Raw genomic sequence first — 19,745 nt, 5'->3', positions numbered from 1 at the left:
CCGGCTTCTGGATTTATGTCCGGGGAACAAGATGCAGAATTCGAAATGGAGTGTTTCAAAACAATTTCCCCTGCTCAGCAGAAAAGCATTTTTTTTCCTGTGCATTTCTGAGTAGACATCTTCAAGGGGACCCTGCGTTTCTAAGGGCCACCACACTTCCCTTCCAGGGAAGGAAATGTGTTTTGTGTTGCCCAGGATGGAGGTTCCAGGCTGTGGGAGCACTAGACCCCCTTGAGGCTTTGGTGAAGGAGAGCTGAGGATTTGTGAGGGGAACAGTGGGAGTGGGCCGTAGGGGGAACCTGGGGAAAGGATGGGGGTCCACTCAGAGAGCTCAGACCCCTGCGCCCACCCTGCGGCCTGGAGCTGCTGTCAGAGAACACAGGGATTAGGGCGGGCAGGGGCTGACTATGGCCCTCCTGAGGGGCATCGCCCGTCTGGACCGGAGCTGGTACCTGTCCAACAGGAATGCAGGCGTCCGAGGTCCCCAGGAGGGGCCTGGCACGTGTGTGGCAGGGGCTCCGTGTAGGTTTCCCGAGTGAGGGAAACATCCGGTGAGGCGTGGGGGGCGGGGGGTAGGTCTTATCCTTGGCCCTTTACTCCTGGAGATTCTGAGGCATAACAAGGTTAGGCTGATATCCACGTTTACTTAAACAGTAACTGACAAGGGACAGACTCCAGGCTCTGCCTCTGCAGGGACCAGCGTCACTGCATCTGTTTTCGCTCAGCTCCGCGGGCTTCCCTGAACAAAGAGGCTGAGGTTAGGTCAGAAAAGAAAGGCAGAATTTTATGATTAAAGGAAAATGATCTGTATTAAAATGATCCTTTCTGTAAAAAGACCATTTTCTGTTAAGCATCCGTTTTGTTTGCATAAACAAAAGGCCTCTTTAAAGACCTTCTCCGCGTGTGAACCCTACAGGAACCACAGGGTAAGACGTGGTGGGTGTGAGTGTGGGCAGGGCCTGGAGGTAGTCTGCAGATGAAAGTGTTTGTAGAGGTAGGTTGGGATTATGAGTAACCAACCCTACCCCCACCCCTGACTTTTTTTCAGTCTTTATTATTTTTATGTTGCATTTTCAATAGATGCCTAAAAAAAAATCTCAACCGTACAGTGAGGCGACAACTAATAGTGTTTGTTGAGTTGCTGTTAAAAAGAGCCGCAGGTATCCAGTCCCCTGTCAATGGACGTCTAGGTTGCTGCTGTGTCCTGGCTATGTGAACAGTGGTGGAACGGCGTTCGGGGGCTCAAGAGGGAGAGGATATAAATTATGACTGAATTGTCCTGATGGGCGGCAGAGACCATTACAACATTGTAAAGCAACTATGCATGCGTGCGTGCTAAGTCGCTCAGTCGTGTCCAACTCTTTGCAACTCTGTGGACTGTAGCCCACCAGGCTCCTCTGTCCATGGGATTCTCCAGGCAAGAACACTGCAGTGGGTTGCCATGCCCTCCTCAAAGCAATTATCCTCCAATTTATAAAAAAAGAAAAAAAAAAAAAAAAAGAATCACAGGTAAACAGTCTTTTCTTGTCTCTATTCCCAGAAGACAGGGAGATAGTTCTTGAGGTAGGAGCAGCATCGGAGACCCCCTCCCCCCAACGCTGGAGGCATTCCCCTGGGCATGCAAAAACTCTGGGTGTCAGTTGGGGACTCTAGGGGTTCAATGGCACTGTGGCAGGTGCCTTTTGTGACTTCGCTCGTGGGTGTGCAATGGTGTGGGAGGCCGAGAGATGACTGAAGGGCAGGGCTGGAGGCGGGAGGCGACTGCGTTGCACACAACATTAGCTCTACATCCTCCTCATCAAACTAGAGCCATCACCAGCCCCTCCCTGCCCAGCTCTCATCAGCTGTCACCCCGAAACCTCCAGCTGGCAGTCCCGGAGAGACTCCTGATGAAGGCAGGTGACAGGACATCCACATCCATCAGAGCAGGGACTCAATTAGACTCGCTGCCACAGGCGGCAAGGCCTGGCGGGCCCCAAGTCAGAATGTGCCCCGAGTCCTCGAATGTGGGAAGGTGAGTGAAGGGAAGCCTGAACGAATTCACAGCGGCTCTTGGGAGGTGGGACAGTGGTTCCCTTTGGGCTGCCTCGGGGGCACCTGGGTGGGGGGGCAGAAGGACTTCTGGGGGCCACAGGCAGGCTCTCCTGCCTGGCCTGGGTGTTACCTGGGCATGTCCAGTTTGCGGGAATACCCTGAGCTGTAAAACCCTTCTGATGCATCCACTCTTGGGTGTAGATCGTCAGTCAATAAAGCAGAAGGAAAGAAGAGAGGAAGGGAGGAAAGAAGCGAGGGAGAAGGGAGAGCAGTTTAAGTCAAGCAGGCGCTTTGATCTGAGTCAGCAGGCAGTCACATGGACGCCAGCAGTTCTGCTGGGACAGGACAGTAGCATTTCGGTAGGAAGACTGATGGCGGAGGGCAGGTAAGCTGGGATGAGGCTGAAGCCAGAAATCGGGGGAAGGGTTGCAGGCTGGGGCTGTGGCTTAGGTTAGATGGGTGGGCACGGGAAGAGGGTGGGGGGCTCGTTTCAAGGTAAGCGTTACATTCGTGAGCCCGCATGCAGCACACTCTGTTGGCTGCTTTCCTAAGCCAGCATTGCATATCGCGTTGCACAACACTGAAACGCGCTTGCTTTAAATAGTCCTCATGATGCTTGCCGTTATCAGCTGGGCAGGGCCCAGGACAGCCCACTCAGACGAGCCCGTTCATGGCTGAGCTCCAGAGCTCTGGCCTGGCCAGCTCTGTTCTCAGATGTATTCCTTTATCAGGAGGCCCCGAGGGACTCTAGCTGAGCCCAGCAATATGGTTGGCAGCCTGAACCTAGTTTTTTCTTGTTGTTGTTCTGCTTTGATCCGGTTTGGTTTTTATTATATCATGATAATGTTGTCAAATGATTACCCTGCCAGACAAAACTATCAAGACCATTCACAAGATTGATTTAATGGCGGCGTACTTGAGGTTGAAGAGAATATTGCTTTCCAGAGTATATAATGAAGGTTTTAAAGACTGAACAGATCAAGCTTGTTCTATGGAAAAATAATATGAAGGAAGTATTAGCCAGGGTCCCTAGTAGAATTTAGATTTATGCAAATCTTCAGTGTCCCATAATCCAAAATTAACAAACTCAGAATGACACAAATTTGTTAAAATGTAATGCAAACTAAACATCTTAATGCATCTTTCTAGAATTCAACAGAATGTTGACATCTAAATTCACATTATGCACCACATTTAATTTCCGCATGATGAACCAACGGGCAGAAATAGATGAGTTGCTGACACATTGACTTTTTTCCAACTCCCAAGAAGAAAACAAAGGTTTTCAGTCAGAGATAAGGGAGGAGTTCAGCTGGTCCATTAGTCTTTGTAAATCCATAATTACACACACAAGTAATTTGTATGTGTTGCACTAACTGTATTATCATTATTTAGCTTTGCTGCAATGCCAGTCATTGAAACATAACCTAATTTTATTAAGTTTCTCAAAGCCTGGGAGGATCTTAGTTACAAGCCAGTCCTCTGCTCATTAGCGTTGACCTCTATGTTTATTTATTTGGATATTTTTTGGCCTCCTGCCCCCAAGTTAACACCCCTTTGTTTCATAATCCATACTGTCATCCTGCCCTCTTGACCCAGAAGAGAGGCAGATGAATGGAAGCATTGATGCCAACTTGATAGCGTCTGCAAACAGGGAAGAGGCCAGAGTCAGTTGGCTCTGATTTCTTGGGACACAAAGAAGAGAGGAGGAGAAAGGATTCACACAAGTATTTAAGGCGCTTGTGGACTCACACCGAGCAAAGCTCACTCAAGTGACTAAACAGTGCTTGGCCACGAGAAGCCCGGCACAGATAACACTCGTTGTCTCTCGTGTTGGTGTTTTGACTGCCTCTGCTTCAGCCTCTACTCCGTCTTCAGACTTTGTCCAAAGGCCTGGTGCTGTTCAGTCGCTCAGTTGTGTCCAACTCTTTGTGACCCCATGGACTGCAGCACACCAGGCTTCCCTGTCTCACCATCACCCGGAGTTTGCTCAAACTCATGTCCATTGAGTCGGTGATGCCATCCAACCATCTCGTCCTCTGTCTCCCCTTTCTCCTCCTGCCCTCAATCTTTCCCAGCATCAGAGTCTTTTTCAGTGAGTCCAAAAGGCCTGGTATCCCCACTCTGACTTCCAACCAGCTGAGCAGCCCTTTCCCGCTTCAAAGAGAACAGGAAGAGTCAGATGGGATGATCAGCAGGACAGGTGGTGCTAACCGAGGACGTGAAAAAGAAGGCAAGGCTTCAGCCTGCGTGAGGGACCACAGGATCTGAGCGGCCTGGGTAAGAGGAACGTGGGTTCCCCAGATCTAGACACGCTCACGAGACACGTGGATTCTGAAGTTGTTTTTTAAAATATTTATTTATTTGGCTACCTCGTGTCTTAGTTGTATCATGTGAGATCTTTCACTGTGACTCGTGGGCCCCCGAGCACACAGGCTTAGTTGCTTTGGGGTGTGTGAGAGCTTAGCCCCCCGACCAGGGATCGAACCCCCATCCACTGCATCAGAAGACGGATTCTTAACCTCTGTTCCACCAGGGGGTCTCAGTTCTGAAGTTCAACAATTAAGCAATAAATAAAATGAATTTTTACTTCACTGAGTTAGTTTATTACTTATAAAGTTAACTACTAGAAAGGCTGTGCAGGAAATGTAATTGAATTATAAAAAGGTCAAAATAGTTATGAAATTATATTATGCAAACTACGCAAAACCTTGGGAAATTATGGTGTTGTAATTTTAGAAAGAAAAAAACAGAATTAAAATTAAATGCATGTCACAAATACAGTAATATAAAAATATGGAGCTTTGGATGAAAGATAGAATCATAAAACTGGAAATAATTGTTAAGATTTTGGGTAGTGTTTTGTTTTCTTTACTCAAAAAGTTATTGAATATTGTATTGCTTTAAATTAATCCACTCCAGTGTTCTTGCCTGGAGAATCCCAGGGACGGGGGAGCCTGGTGGGCTGCCATATCTGGGGTCGCACAGAGTTGGACACAACTGAAGTGACTTAGCAGCAGCAGCAACAGAGTTTATCTGTTATATCCTTGTCTATTTTTATACTTCAATTTTTCAGTGTTCTTGTGTTGTAGGCATGTCTCATACATAACATGTACTTGGAATTTTTCCCCTTCCCCTGTCTTTGCTTTACTTTGGTTTTAACTTGTAGCATGATAGCATTTATATTCATTACGATTATTGATATATTTCAGTTCAGTTCAGTTCAATCTCTCAGTCATGTCCAACTCTTTGCGACCCCATGAACCGCAGCATGCCAGGCCTCCCTGTCCGTCACCAGCTCCCAGAGTTCACTCAAACTCATGTCCATGGAGTCTTTGATGCCACCCAGCCATCTCATCCTCTGTCGTCCCCTTCTCCTCCTGCTCCCAATCCCTGCCAGCATCAGGGTCTTTTCCAATGAGTCACCTCTCCACATCAGGTGACGAAAGTATTGCAGTTTCAGCTGCAACATCAGTCCCTCCAGTGAACACCCAGGACTGATCTCCTTTAGGATGGACTGGTTGGATCTCCTTGCAGTCCAAGGGCCTCTCAAGAGTCTTCTCCAACACCACAGTTCAAAAGCAATTCAGACTTGTTAACACCATCTTATGTTGTTATTTTCGTCTTACTTTTTCCATGCCTCTTTCCCCCATTCCTTGCCTTTTAAAAAAGACTAACAAGACTTTTATTTATTTGTCTTTGTTATCCTCTTTTTTCTTCTTCTGGTTTGGAAGCTAAATGTTCTATTACTATTTTTGTCAGTGATCTTTCTTGAGTAAACAAAGCCTAACTGTTATCAATATCTTACAATAACTATCAATATCTTACTCTTACTCCACAAATATAAGAATTTTGGAATGCTTTATTCCATAATTAGGCATCATTTTTATTAAAAATTGCATGTTTTCTCATTTATTCTCCTGCCATTCTTTCTTGTGTCTCCGATTTTCCCTCTGGGATCACTTTCCTTGATCTTGGAGTAGATGCTTTGAAAGTTTCTTTTGTAAAGATCTGCTCCTGGGAACACTGGGCCTTTATTTCAAGGGTTGCTATTTCACTCTTAGTCTTAAAACAGTTCTTCTGTGTTTTTTTTCCAGCGATTGATGACATCGCTCCAAGTTCCGGCTTCCTTTTCGTGTGTTGAAGCTTCTGCTCTGGGTTTACTTGTCATTCCTCTCTGAGAGCCCACCTTTCTCTTTAGCTGCTTATCGGGTCTCCTCTTTGTTTAGATACTTTATAGTTCACTCTGGCATGCCCAGATGATTTTGTTTTTATTTGTTCTGTTCGGTAAGTTTTCTTCACCTCCTTCTGTTTTCTCCCCCTGGGACTCCGCTTGTACTCTTTCTATCCTCCACAACCTCTGTCTCTTTCCCACGGTTTTCTTGTTTTCAATCATATATGCTCTTTTCAACTACTATTAACAAACTGTGTAATCTATCTATTGAGTTTTCAATTTCAACAATTATAGTTTTCACTTTTAAAAAGTTCTATTACAAACCAAAACTACATTGAGAACCACCTCACACTGGTCAGAATGGCCATCATCCAAAAAGCTCCAAACAATAAACGTTAGAGAGGATGTGGTGGAAAGGGAACCCTCCTACACTGTTGGTGGGAATGTAAACTGGGGCAGCCACAATGGAGAATATCCAGAAAAACATCTACTTCTGCTTCATTGACTATGCTAAGCCTTTGACTGTGTGGATCACAACAAACTGTGGAAAATTCTTAAAGAGATAGGATTACCAGACCACCTTTCCTGTCTTCTGAGAAAACTGTATGCAGGTCAGGAAGCAACAGTTAGAACTGGACATGAAACAACAGACTGGTTCCAAATCAGAAAAGGAGTAAGTCAAGGCTGTATATTGTCACCCTGCTTATTTAACTTATACGCAGAGTACATACATCATGCGAAATGCTGGGCTGGATGAATCACAAGCTGGAATCAAGACTGCCAGGAGAAATATCAATAACTTCAGATATGCAGATGATACCACCCTTATGGCAGAAAGTGAAGAGGAACTAAAGAGTTTCCTGATGATGAAAGAGAAGAGTGAAAAAGCTGGCTTAAAACTCAACATTCAAAAAACTAAGATCATGGCACCTGGTCCCATCACTTTATGGCAAATAGATGGGGAAACAATTGAAACAGTGACAGACTTTATTTTCTTGGGCTCCAAAATCACTGCAGATGGTGACTGCAGCCATGAAATTAAAGGACACTTGCTCCTTGAAAGAAAAGCAATGACAAACCTAGACAGCATATTAAAAAGCAGAGACATTACTTTGCAGACAAAAGTCCATGCAGTCAAAGCTATGGTTTTGCCAGTAGTCTTGCATGAATGTGAAGGTTGGACCATAAAGAAGGCTGAGCACCAAGGAACTGATGCTTTCAAACTGTGGTGTTGAAGAAGACTCTTGAGATTCCCTTGGACTGCAAGGAGATCAAACCAGTCAATCCTAAAAGAAATCAGTCCTGAATACCCAATGGCAGGAATGAAGCTGAAGCTTCGATCCTTTGGCCACCTGATGTGAAGAGCCAACTCATTAGAAAAGACCCTGATGCTGGGAAAGATTAAGGGCAGGGGGAGAAGGGATGACAGAGGATGACATGGTTGGATGGCATCACAGACTCAGTGGACATGAGTTTGAGTAAACTCTGGGAGTAGGTGATGGACAAGGAAGCCTGGTGTGCTGTAGTCCATGGGGTCGCAAAGAGCTGGACACGACTAGCGACTGAACAACAACTATGGAGAACAGTATGGAGGCTTAAACTGATAAAAGAGCTACCATATGATCCAGCAATCCCACTCCTAAGCATATTACTTGGAAAAGACAAACAGTCTCATTCAGAAAGATACATGCACCCCAGTGTTCATAGCAGCACTATTAACAATAGCCAAGACATGGAAGCAACCTAAGTGTCCATCAATAGATGAATGGATAAAAAGAGGACATATATATGTGTGTGTGTGTGTGTGTATGTATATCATATTATCATCCATAAAAAGAATAAAATAAAGCCATCTGCAGCAACATGAATGGACCTAGAGATTATCATAGTAAGTGAAGTCAGATAAAGACAAATATCACACAATATCACTTGTATGTGGAATCTAAAAAAATGTTGATACAAATGAACTCATTTACAAAACAGAACCAGACTCAGAGACATAGAAAATTTATGGTTACCAAAGGGAAAAGGCAGAAGGAGGGATAAATTAGGAGCTTGTGAGTAGCAGATACATATTACTATATGTAAAACAGATAAACAAGACCTATTGTATAGCACAGGAAATTGTATTTAATACCTTGTAATAACTTATAATGAAAAAGAATCTGAAAAGTATATAAAGTATATATTTATATATAGGCGTGCATGCATGCTAAGTACCTTCAGTTGTTTCTGCCTCTTTACAAGCCTATGGACTGTAACCTGCCAAGCTCCTCTGTCGGTGGGATTTCCCAGGCAAGAATACTGGGACGGGTTGCCAAGCCCTCCTCCAGGGGATCTTCCAGACCCAGGAATTGAACCCACATCTCTTACGTCTCTGGAACTGGCAGGCGGGTTCTTTACCACTAGCAACACCTGGGAAGCCCATACATAGATCTGAATCTCTTTGCTGTACACCTAAAATTAACACAACATTGTAAATAACTAAAAAAAAAAAAAAAAAAAGTTCCACTAGATGGTTTTGTAAATTTATCCATCATTTTGCTTCTTGGTCAAATTTATGATCCTGTCCTTTATTTCCATAAATATGTCATAGTTAAGAATTACGTATTCTTTATCTGATAATTTAAAAATATGAACTCCTTTGGGGTCTAAATCTGTTTGTCTCCTTCTATGTTGTTTGTTTATGTTTTTGGTGAGCTTTTTGAACTCGTATTTGCTTGAGAGGACATTTCTTCCGAGAGAACTCTCGCCTGCCTTTGCCACCACTGAAACTGGCCCCGTCTCTGTGAGTGTCCTCCGAAGACCCCAGCTGATGTCAGTCACCCCTGGAGCTCCCGACGGCAGGACAGCTCTTGGCCTTCGTTCCCGGGGGAACCCCGCACTTCTCATTCACTTACTGCTCCCAGCTTCTGACTGCTTTCAGCTTACTTTGTGTGTAGCAGCTGCAGTGTGGGCTCTAGCCCGTGGGCTGTGGAGTCCTGAAGAGTTCCTTTACTTCTTATAAGTCCAGCAATGAAGTCACAGCTACGCTCTGTCTCAAAAGAGATGTCTCCTTTAACTCAGACTTCCTCGGCATCCAGCATAGAGCTTGGCCCTGCATTTAAGGAGTGGATAGGACTTCCCTGGTGGTCCAGTGGCAAAGAGTCTGCCTGCTGAACGCAGGGGGCACGGGCTGATGCCAGGGTGGGGAGACCCCCATCCCACGGAGCAGCTAAGCCCTGCACCGCAACTTCTGAGCCTGTGCTCTGGAGCCCGGGAGCTGTAACTACTGAAGAGAAGACCCTGCAGTGAGAAACCCATGCAACAGAGAGTAACCAAAAAGACCTTTTAAATAAAATAAAAGGCATAGATAAGTAATACAAATGTTACAAATCAACAGCACAGCCACATTTACTGTGTCAGCCTCTATGTCACTTTTAGAAAATGGTAACCTATGTATCACTGACCTAGAGCCAGACATCCTGGAATGTGAAGTCAAGTGGGCCTTGGAAAGCATCACTACAAACAAAGCTAGTGGAGGTGATGGAATTCCAATTGAGCTATTTCAAATCCTGAAAGATGATGTTGTGAAAGTGCTGCACTCAATATGCCAGCAAATTTGGAAAACTCAGCAGTGGCCACAGGACTGGAAAAGGTCAGTTTTCATTCCAATCCCAAAGAAAGGCAATGCCAAAGAATGCTCAAACTACCACACAATTGCACTCATCTCACACGCTAGTAAAGGAATGCTCAAAATTCTCCAAGCCAGGCTTCAGCAATATGTGAACCGTGAACTTCCTGATGTTCAAGCTGGTTTTAGAAAAGGCAGAGGAACCAGAGATTAAATTTCCAACATCCGCTGGATCATGGAAAAAGCAAGAGAGTTCCAGAAAGGCATCTATTTCTGCTTTATTGACTATGCCAAAGCCTTTGACTGTGTGCATCACAATAAACTGTGGAAAAGTCTGAAAGAGATGGGAATACCAGACCACCTGATCTGCCTCTTGAGAAATTTGTATGCAGGTCAGGAAGCAACAGTTAGAACTGGACATGGAACAACAGACTGGTTCCAAATAGGAAAAGGAGTTCGTCAAGGCTGTATATTGTCACCCTGTTTATTTAACTTATATGCAGAGTACATCATGAGAAACGCTGGACTGGAAGAAACACAAGGTGGAATCAAGATTGCTGGGAGAAATCTCAATAACCTCAGATACGCAGATGACACCACCCTTAGGGCAGAAAGTGAAGAGGAACTAAAAAGCCTCTTGATGAAAGTGAAAGTGGAGAGTGAAAAAGTTAGCTTAAAGCTCAACATTCAGAAAATAAAGATCATGGCATCCGGTCCCATCACTTCATGGGAAATAGATGGGGAAACAGTGGAAACAGTGTCAGACTTTTTATTTCTGGGCTCCAAAATCACTACAGATGGTGACTGCAGCCATGAAATTAAAAGACGCTTACTCCTTGGAAGGAAAGCTATGACCAACCTAGATAGCATATTCAAAAGCAGAGACATTACTTTGCCAACAAAGGTTCATCTAGTCAAGGCTATGGCTTTTCCTGTGGTCATGTATGGATGTGAGAGTTGGACTATAAAGAAAGTTGAGCGCTGAAGAATTGGTGCTGTTGAACTGTGGTGTTGGAGAAGACTCTTGAGAGTCGCTTGGACTGCAAGGAGATCCAACCAGTTCATCCTAAAGGATCAGTCCTGAGTGTTCATTGGAAGGACTGATGCTGAAGCTGAAACTCCAATTCTTTGGCCACCTGATGTGAGGAACTGACTCATTGGAAAAGACCCTGATGCTGGGAAAAATTTAAGGTCGGCAGAGAAGGAGATGACAGAGGATGAGATGGTTGGATGGCATCACCGACTCAATGGACATGAATAAGTTTGAGCAAGCTTGGGGAGTTGGTGATGGACAGGGAGGCCTGGTTGCTGCAGTCCATGGGGTTGCAAAGTCAGACATGACTGAGTGGCGGAACTGAACTGAACTGAACTGCACAGTAGGAGACAGTCATATGCCACTGCTGAACACTTGAAATGCAGCTGGGACAATTGAGGTGGTCATCAAGTAAAAAATACAAGACTTTGAAGATTTGGTGTGAAAAAAGAGTGTAAAAAGTTTCATTGTTAATTTTTATATTGATTACACCCCAGACAGTTACTGTCCTGGACTCTTTACTTGCTAAGCCGTGTCCGACTCTTTTGTGACCCCATGGGTATAGCCTGCCAGGCTCTTCTGTCCGTGGGGGATTCTCCAGGCAAGAATACTGGAGTGGGTTGCCATGCCCTCCTCCAAGGGATCTTCGTGACCCAGGGATCAACCTGTGTCTCCTGCCTTGCAGGTGGAATCTTTACCACCAGGGATTAGCTTAAATAAAATATATTATTAAAGCTCATTTCACTTTCTTCTTTTTTTTTTTTACATTTTTAATGCAGTTTCTAGAACCTTTTAAGTGGCAAGTGTAGCTCACATTATGTTTCCTTTATTGATTCCCTTCACTGAGTAGATCTGAAGACCAAGAAAATGGCATTTTCCCTTCCTAAACTGGTTCATGACAAAAAGATGACCTTAATTCATACTGACTACATCTGTTAAGCTTGAAAACAAACTGCTAGTTATCTCAATACCCCAAATAAGGTATTTCAGAATCTGCTCTACTTTTAATCTCATTTAACTCGGGTTGGGAGCAGAGGGCTCAGAGGGGAGACAAAGGCAGCAAACAGAAGAAGGACCAACAGGATCCTTAGCAAGGTAAGTTCACTAGGAAATTAAGATTTTTTTTTTTCCAGTTGCACCACATGGCCTGCAGGAAAGGCAAGATTCCTAACCACTGGAACACTGGGGAATTCCTGAAAGTAAGATATTTTTTAATCATCAGACTATCTTGCATTGTATAGACAAATGATACACTTAATTTAGGTAAAGGTGAGCGATAAAGTGAAAGATTCCCCAAGATTATTTATAAACAGTATATTTATAAACAAATTATAAATAATATATACTCACATGCACCAGATCCAGCAAATACAACATCCTCCTCTTGGGGAGTAACTAACATGGATCTGTGCATTGACTAAAGGTAAAGTGCGAGTCTTACAAGACCCATGACAGTCCGCCCCGGGTCACAGAGGGGGCTCTGTGTCTCTTGCTAAAGCTCTACTGTGAAGCTCAAGAGGGACAGAACGCAGGAGCCACTGGAGAGGCCTTTCCACTAGAGCTCAGAGAGGATTTCCCTCTGTGCAGAGGAAGAGGACACAGGCTCCTACTTGAATTATAGGTTCACCATCTTTTGGGCTTCCCAGTCGGCACTAGCAGTAAACAACCTGCCTGCGGGCAGGAGACGCAGGTTCAATCTCTGGGTCGGGAAGACCCCCTGGGGAAGGAAATGGCAACCCACTCCAGTATTTTTGCCTGGAGAATCCTATGGACAGAGGAGCCTGGTGGGCTTCAGTCCATGGGGTCACAAAGAGTCAAACACGACCGAAACGACTTAGCATGCACGCACGCACAGTACTTTACCCACAGTCTCAAGGAAATTCCAGAAAACCAAAAGATTTTCAGAATTCATTTGAAGGTGAAAGCCGATATGAACTGACATGAGGCCATTCTCTGTCCTTTTTATCTCAGTTACTGTGATGAACATACAGAAATGACGCGTGTGCTGGTGTGTTGGGCTGTGAGCCGCTGCCCCAGCCTCCTCGGGATGTTACCCTGCAGCACATCTGAAATAGATTACCTTCATGAAGCCCCACATGTCTGGAATTTGGAAACACATCTGACCCCGTGAATTTTAAAGAAGGGACTGTGAGCCTATCTGTGGGCACCACAGCCCAGAAGGAAGACAGCCCAGAGCGTTCCGTACCTGGGTGTTCTCCGGACCTGGGCACTTACCCCAGGGTTACTTTTCCTGTCTGTGCTTTAGTTAATCCTGCCAATGGAAAGGACACTTGGTGGATAACCACGATGGCCAGATATGCTTTGGACACCCCGGGGTAATGTGCGTGTTCTGTTTCTGATGGGAGCCAGTCTTTGCAAGTCTATATGAAATGACAGTAAATGAAATTTACCTTCTCTAAACTTACTAAAACAGAGAAAGGATTTGAAGGATCTTTTTTTAGTATAACTGCAAAGAGAAAAAGCATCCTGTGAGTTAGGAGAAGAGACTGGTGTGTGACATGTTGTGTTCTTGTTAAGATTATACATTCCTCTCAGAAACCATGCAGCATTCTAATCTACTGAGAGAGCTTGATTGTTCTCAAATTTCCTATGAAGAATTATGATTTTAATTCATTTTCATGAAAGATTTTAAGGATTGGAATGAACATTGGCAACAAAAATATAATCAAATCTGCTTTACCTTAACCAGGGATTCCCCCCGCCCCCCTTAATCCTACCCTGTTTCTTTAACAACACTTCTAATTATCTGGCTTTGGTGAAAGCATTTATGGTTTCTTTCTTGGAAACATTTCCTCAGGGACTATTCATATCCCACCGCAGATGGAAGTCACATATTTGTTAATGTTTACTGCCTTTGGACCTAAATTTCATTTTGCATGAAGTCAGAACATGAGAAAACTAATCAAAAAATTATACTTTTTTTTTTTTTAAAGAAATTTTTCCGTTTCTTTCTCCCTGGAAGTGTAAATATGTAAATCTATATATAGCTTGCACTATGCAATGATTGCAGTCATATATCTGTCAAATTACTATTTGTTTGCTCTTGAGTATCACTGCTTTAGTATAAACTCAGAAGTCTGGGATCGTCAGCCTAGGTAACACACGAGACACGACGTGCCGTTCAAACCCTGTGTCCCTCGCAGAAGTCCTACACACCAGCCCACTGCGTTTCCTCCACCTTCCCACCTGCATGGATCATCTTAGTTGTGCCGTGAAAATCCAGACAAGGGTACCTACTGACAAGGCCACTCTGCAACCCCAGGAAGGCAACACCTGAGTGCAGCCCTACTGACAGCAGGCCTGTAGGGATGCTGAGACCCCCACTCACGCTCCTTTCCTGGAAGCCCCTTTGTCTTTGGACAGGTTGGTCTCTGTTGCCCCATGGAGCTACCATGGGAGCAGGAGTCTTGCTCTGCTTCTCCCATCTCCCAGTTTTTATGCCAGCCGCAAATTTGAGCACAGTTTCAGGAAAAAGTTCACCTGCCCATGGCCTAGAGGTATAGTATCTCACACCAGCCTGCGTGTGCCTTTTCTGGCTCAGCACCGCACCCTTGATGTCTTGGAGTTGCTCAATAAATATTTGTTACATTGATCACTGAAGGAAAGTACTTTAAGCCACAAGCCTGAGTATTTAATCCTTCCTCTTTTTCCTTTGTGTTTATATCCAATCACCAAATTACAGCCCCCAAACCCACTGAACGTATCTCAAAACCATCCTGCCTCCTAAGGACTGCAGTGTCAGTCTCCTGGCTTAGTCCTCAGCTGGGGAGGAAACTCTCAGTGCCTCTAGCATCCTAGACTGAATGAAGCCATGCATCTCAGGCACACTTTTAGCGAGTGTCTTCTCTTAGACTGCGCTCCGCAGAGCAGGAGCGAACTCTGTCCGGGGGCTGCCGCGTGCTCTGTACCCGGCATCAAGATCAGCACGTGCTAAATACTCAGATGTGTTACCAGCTATTATCTTAGAGCAGCGACAGTGATCCTTGTCATTCCAGTGGAAGATGCCTGCTAATTAGAATTTGAATGAAATGCAATCTTACCAGTGACACTCATGTCATGACTCATGTAACAGTTGTAACTCTGGTTTGACAACGGATTTGGAATTTGGTAAAAACCAACAAGAAGTTTTCCGTATCATTTAGCTATATGGATTTGATAATAAAGAGCATTCTATATTTTATTATATTCAAATTGTGTGTTATTCTTTTTTATCTGTTGTAAACATATATTTACATTCACATACCTATAAACACCTAGACAGCATATTAAAAAGCAGAGACATTACTTTGCCAACAAAGGTTCATCTAGTCAAGGCTATGGTTTTTCCAGTAGTCATGTATGGTTGTGAGATTTGGACTATAAAGAAAGCTGAGCGCCGAAGAATTGATGCTTTTAAACTGTGGTGCTGGAGAAGACTCTTGAGAGTCCCTTGGACTGCAAGGAGATCCAACCAGTCCATCCTAAGGAGATCAGTCGTGGGTGTTCCTTGGAAGGACTGGTATTAAAGTTGAAACTCCAATATTTTGGCCACCTGATGCGAAGAACTGACTCTTTTGAAAAAACCCTGATATTGGGAAAGATTTAAGGCAGGAGGAGAAGGGGATGACAGAGGATGAGATGGTTGGATGGCATCACCAACTCAATGGACATGAGTCTGGGTGGACTCCGGGAGTTGGTGATGGACAGAGAGGCCTGGCATGCTGTGGTTCATGAGGTCGCAGAGTCGGACGTGACTGAGCGACTGAACTGAACTGATACTGACCTATAAACACATTTTTATTTTCAGGGCTGGTTGTTAAATATTTACCGATATACTACTGTTTGTGGTGGTTTTATCAGAAATGAATTTTGCCAATTAAAAAGCTTGCTGGACATGACCTTGATAGATAGAAAATGCTACATCCTTGTCCTTTTTAATCTGCACTTACATGATTCCTGTAAATGTAGTCATGTCATGATTACATGATTCCTGCGCCTGTTGTAACAAAGGACCACAGAATGTGTGTCTGAAGACAACAGGCCTTCATCTCCCACAATTCTGGAGGCTAGAAGTCTGGGACCAAGGTGTCAGCAGGGCCCCGCTCCCTCTGAGGCTCAGGGACGAGTCCTTCCTTTGCTCTTTCCGGCTCCTGGGGGCACCTGTTGGTCCCTGGGGCCCCGAGGCTTGGAGACGCATCTCTGCCTCTGTCGTCACATGTGTGTCCCCTCCCCCCGAGTGCCCCACATCCTCTTCTTTTGAGGACACCATCCATGCTGGACTAAGGACCCCCTCACCTCAGTGTGACCTCACCCTGACTATTTGTGTCTGCAATGACCCTATCTCCAGTAGGTCACACACTGGGGGTTAGAACATCCACATCTTTTGAGGGGACACGACTCAACTCATGACAATTACTAACAAAGAAAAGAGTTAGGTAAGGTTCCTTATGAGATCTTACTTAGTCAACTCTGTTTGTTGTTGTTCAGTCGCTAAGTTGTGTCCGACTCTTGGCACTGCAGCACGCCAGTCTTCCCTGTCCTTCACTATCTCCTAGAGCTTGCTCAAACTCATGTCCGTTTAGTCAATGATGCCATCCAACCATCTCATCCTCTGTCGTCCCCTTGTCTTGCCTTCAGTCTTTCCCAGCATCAGGGTTTCTTCCAATGAGCTGACTCTGCATCAGGTGGCCACAGTATCGGAGCTTCAGCTTTAGCATCAGTCCTTCCGATGAATATTCAAGGTTGATTTCCTCTAGGACTGACGGATCTCTTTGCTGCTCACCTTTGATTTCAATTACAATAAGGCCCAGGAAACACTGCCTACCCTCCCTTTCCCTCCTGCCCTTCCTGCTTTCCCAGGGATTGTGATTCTGAGTACGGAGGTGATCTCCGCATGATAATGGTTTGGAGTCACAGTTCTACCTGTTGGCTAAGTGCTTCCAGGGTGGACACTCGAATCGAGCTCGTGTGCAGGCTTTCTGACCAGCAGACCTGAGCTCAAATTCTAGGTCTTATGAATTCTGTGACCTTGGAAATGTTACTTCAACCTCTTTGGACATCAGTTTCTCATCTGTAAATGGGAATACTACTTTCTATTTAATAGCACTGTTAAGAGGATTTTATGGGATAAAAGACTATGCCTGACATGTAGTAAGGGCTCAATTAAAGCACCTTCCCAACCCAGGGATCGAACCCAGGTTGGCTGGGTTGGGAAGATCCCCTGGAGAAGGGAAAGCCTACCCACTCCAGGATTCTGGCCTGGAGAATTCCATGGACTGTATAGTCCATGGGGTTTCAAAGAGCTGGACACGACTGAGTGACTTTCACTTTCACTTATTATTACTATTGTTTGTTGCTGTTGCATTACTGGATAAATCCCAGACCAAGAGTCAATGTTGTTTTAAATCATTGTTTTTCACATGTTGGAGCATCTGCTGCAGGTCAGTTACCCCAGAAGCCAGCACTGAGGTAGAGGAGATTCACATGCCAGACTTACTGGATTCACGTGCTGGAATTACTCTCAGAATCGCATGGGAAAATCAATGCGGCAGAGCCAGACAGAGTGGGAACGTGAGGGCCCTGCGGCCTCAGCCAGTCCTCCAGACCGGGGAGTAGCAGCGTGGACTCTGAGGCTACAGCGGCCCCAGCTGTAGTGAGGGGACTGGACCCTTACACTCCCACAGCATCCGGTCACTGGGCACGGGCTGCCCCGTGCAGGCAGCGGGACCTGGGCTAAGGCTGCCCCCGCAGAGGCTGGTGGTCCGGGGAGGGAGCACCTGGAGCTGCCCGACGGTGCTCTCAGCTTGGGGCTGAGCTCATCCGTCCCAGACGGGAGGGGCCGACGGACGGGGCTGGGAACCTGGGTCAGGCACCACACGCCCCTAGTGTCCAGTGGATGTGAGATATTTCTACCCGGCCCCCACAAAGAAGCAGACTTCATAAATAAGTAATTGCACGACCACTTCTGCGAATCTTCCTTCATAAACCCAAGGTGCTGAATTCTCAGGTCCTTTCTCCACACTTGCTTACCTTAGGTGAAATAGGCTCTAATGGAAGGAAGACTGTCCTTGTCACAGAGGCAGGTCACCCGAGTGCTAAACCCTCAGCAAGCTCTGCTCAGCTCAGAGTGCAAGCAAGCCCCCCACCCCACCCCCCGTACCCCCACCACGTAAAGGCTGTAACAGCCTGTGGGCTGGGGTGCCTGGGGGTGGGAAGCAAGAAGAACCCTATCACCTTAGCAATCCCAGTCCTCTCCCCACCTTAAGTCCACTGTTCCTTTATCCAGAAAGTCTGGGCTCCCAAGGTCGCCATGATGACTTTAGTTTATACCCTGCACTCTAAAAAATCAAAAGTAATATGAAGGACCAGAGACGAGACCACTCTTGTCCTGATCTGGCATCTGACTCAGCCTGGCTGCATCTAAGTGTTGGCACCATGGGTCAGCTCCCCACCTGGCGTCCATCTGGCCTTTCTCTGTCTTGACTTGGGACACACGGCTCCTTCTTTGCATGACCCTCTTCTTTCTTGACCCCTGTCCAGCTCCTGGCTGGCAGCTCCACAGGACCATCGGCCTTAGCTGAAGATCTTTGGTGTTCAGTGTTTGTCTTGTTTTGACTGCTGCTAACCCAGTGTTTTGGGGCTTCCCTGGTGGCTCAGTGGTAAAGAATCCACCTGCCAATGTAAGAAACGCAGGTTCAATCTCTGGATGGGGAAGATCCCCTGCAAAAGGGAAGGGCAACCCAGTCCAGTGTCCTTGCTCAGGAAATCCCATGGACAGAGGAGCCTGGTGGCCTACAGTCCATGGGGTCACAAGAGTTGGGCATGACTTAGTGACTACACGACAACAACAACCCAGTGTTCTTAGCTGCTCCCTTATTCTTCTGGATTTTACTTACACCTCTTCTGAGATACAGCAACCAGTGGAGAAGCCTTCTGCTATGGACCCGACCTCCCTGCTCCTCAGGTGTGAGGACAGTGCCCTGGGTCCAGGTTTGGTGGGAGACACAGCAGCTCTCCTAGCTAAGTAAGAGCCTGTTAGTTTTGAGCGAGGATGGCAGGATGGGGTGGTGGAGAGAGGGCTGGACCGGGAGCCAGTCCTGGTGGTAGGAACCTGCACTGCCAGTGCTCCAAGAAGCTTACTGATTGTATCATCACAAAGGGGATGAAAGCCCAGAGGAAAGCAGCTTACCTCGGTCACAGAGCTACCTAGTGGCAGAACTTGTATGGAACTCTGAGCCTGGAGGCTGGTCTCCTGGTCTCTGCTCATAAGCAGCATAAACTCAGCAAACGTGTGTATCTGAGCCTCACCTTCCTTATTTTCCAACAGAAGACGCAGCTTCCCTAGTGGCTCAATGGTAAAGAATCTGACTGCAATGCAGGAGTTCTGGGTTTGATCCCTGGGTCGGGAAGATCCCCTGGAGGAGGGCATGGCAACTCATTCCAGTATTCTTGCCTGGACAATCCCCATGGACAGAGGAGTCTGTTGGGCTACAGTCCCTGGGGTCACAGGGACTCAGACACAACTGAGCGGCTAACACTAGTGGCTAGCAGTCCCCTCAGATAGGATCAGTGAGACCAAACACGACCATGGAAGTAGAAGGGGTTTATAGAGTCTAAGTGCAATGTAATGTGAAGTCTCTCATTTGCCTTTTTGACAGGCTATGCTGCTGCTGCTGCTGCTAAGTCGCTGCAGTCGGGTCCGACTCTGTGCAACCCCATAGACGGAAGCCCACCAGATTCCCCCTTCCCTGGGATTCTCCAGGCAAGAACACTGGAGTGGGTTGCCATTTCCTTCTCCAATGTGTGAAAGTGAAAAGTGAAAGTGAAGTCACTCAGTCATGTCCAACTCTTCACGACCCCAGGGACTGCAGCCTACCAGGCTGCTCCATCCA

The sequence above is a fragment of the Bos indicus genome, chromosome 27 (genome assembly GCF_029378745.1).
Source record: "Bos indicus isolate NIAB-ARS_2022 breed Sahiwal x Tharparkar chromosome 27, NIAB-ARS_B.indTharparkar_mat_pri_1.0, whole genome shotgun sequence".
NCBI lineage: Eukaryota > Metazoa > Chordata > Mammalia > Artiodactyla > Bovidae > Bos > Bos indicus.
The sequence above is the reverse complement of the archived record's forward strand: the minus strand, read 5'-3'. Positions refer to the sequence as shown.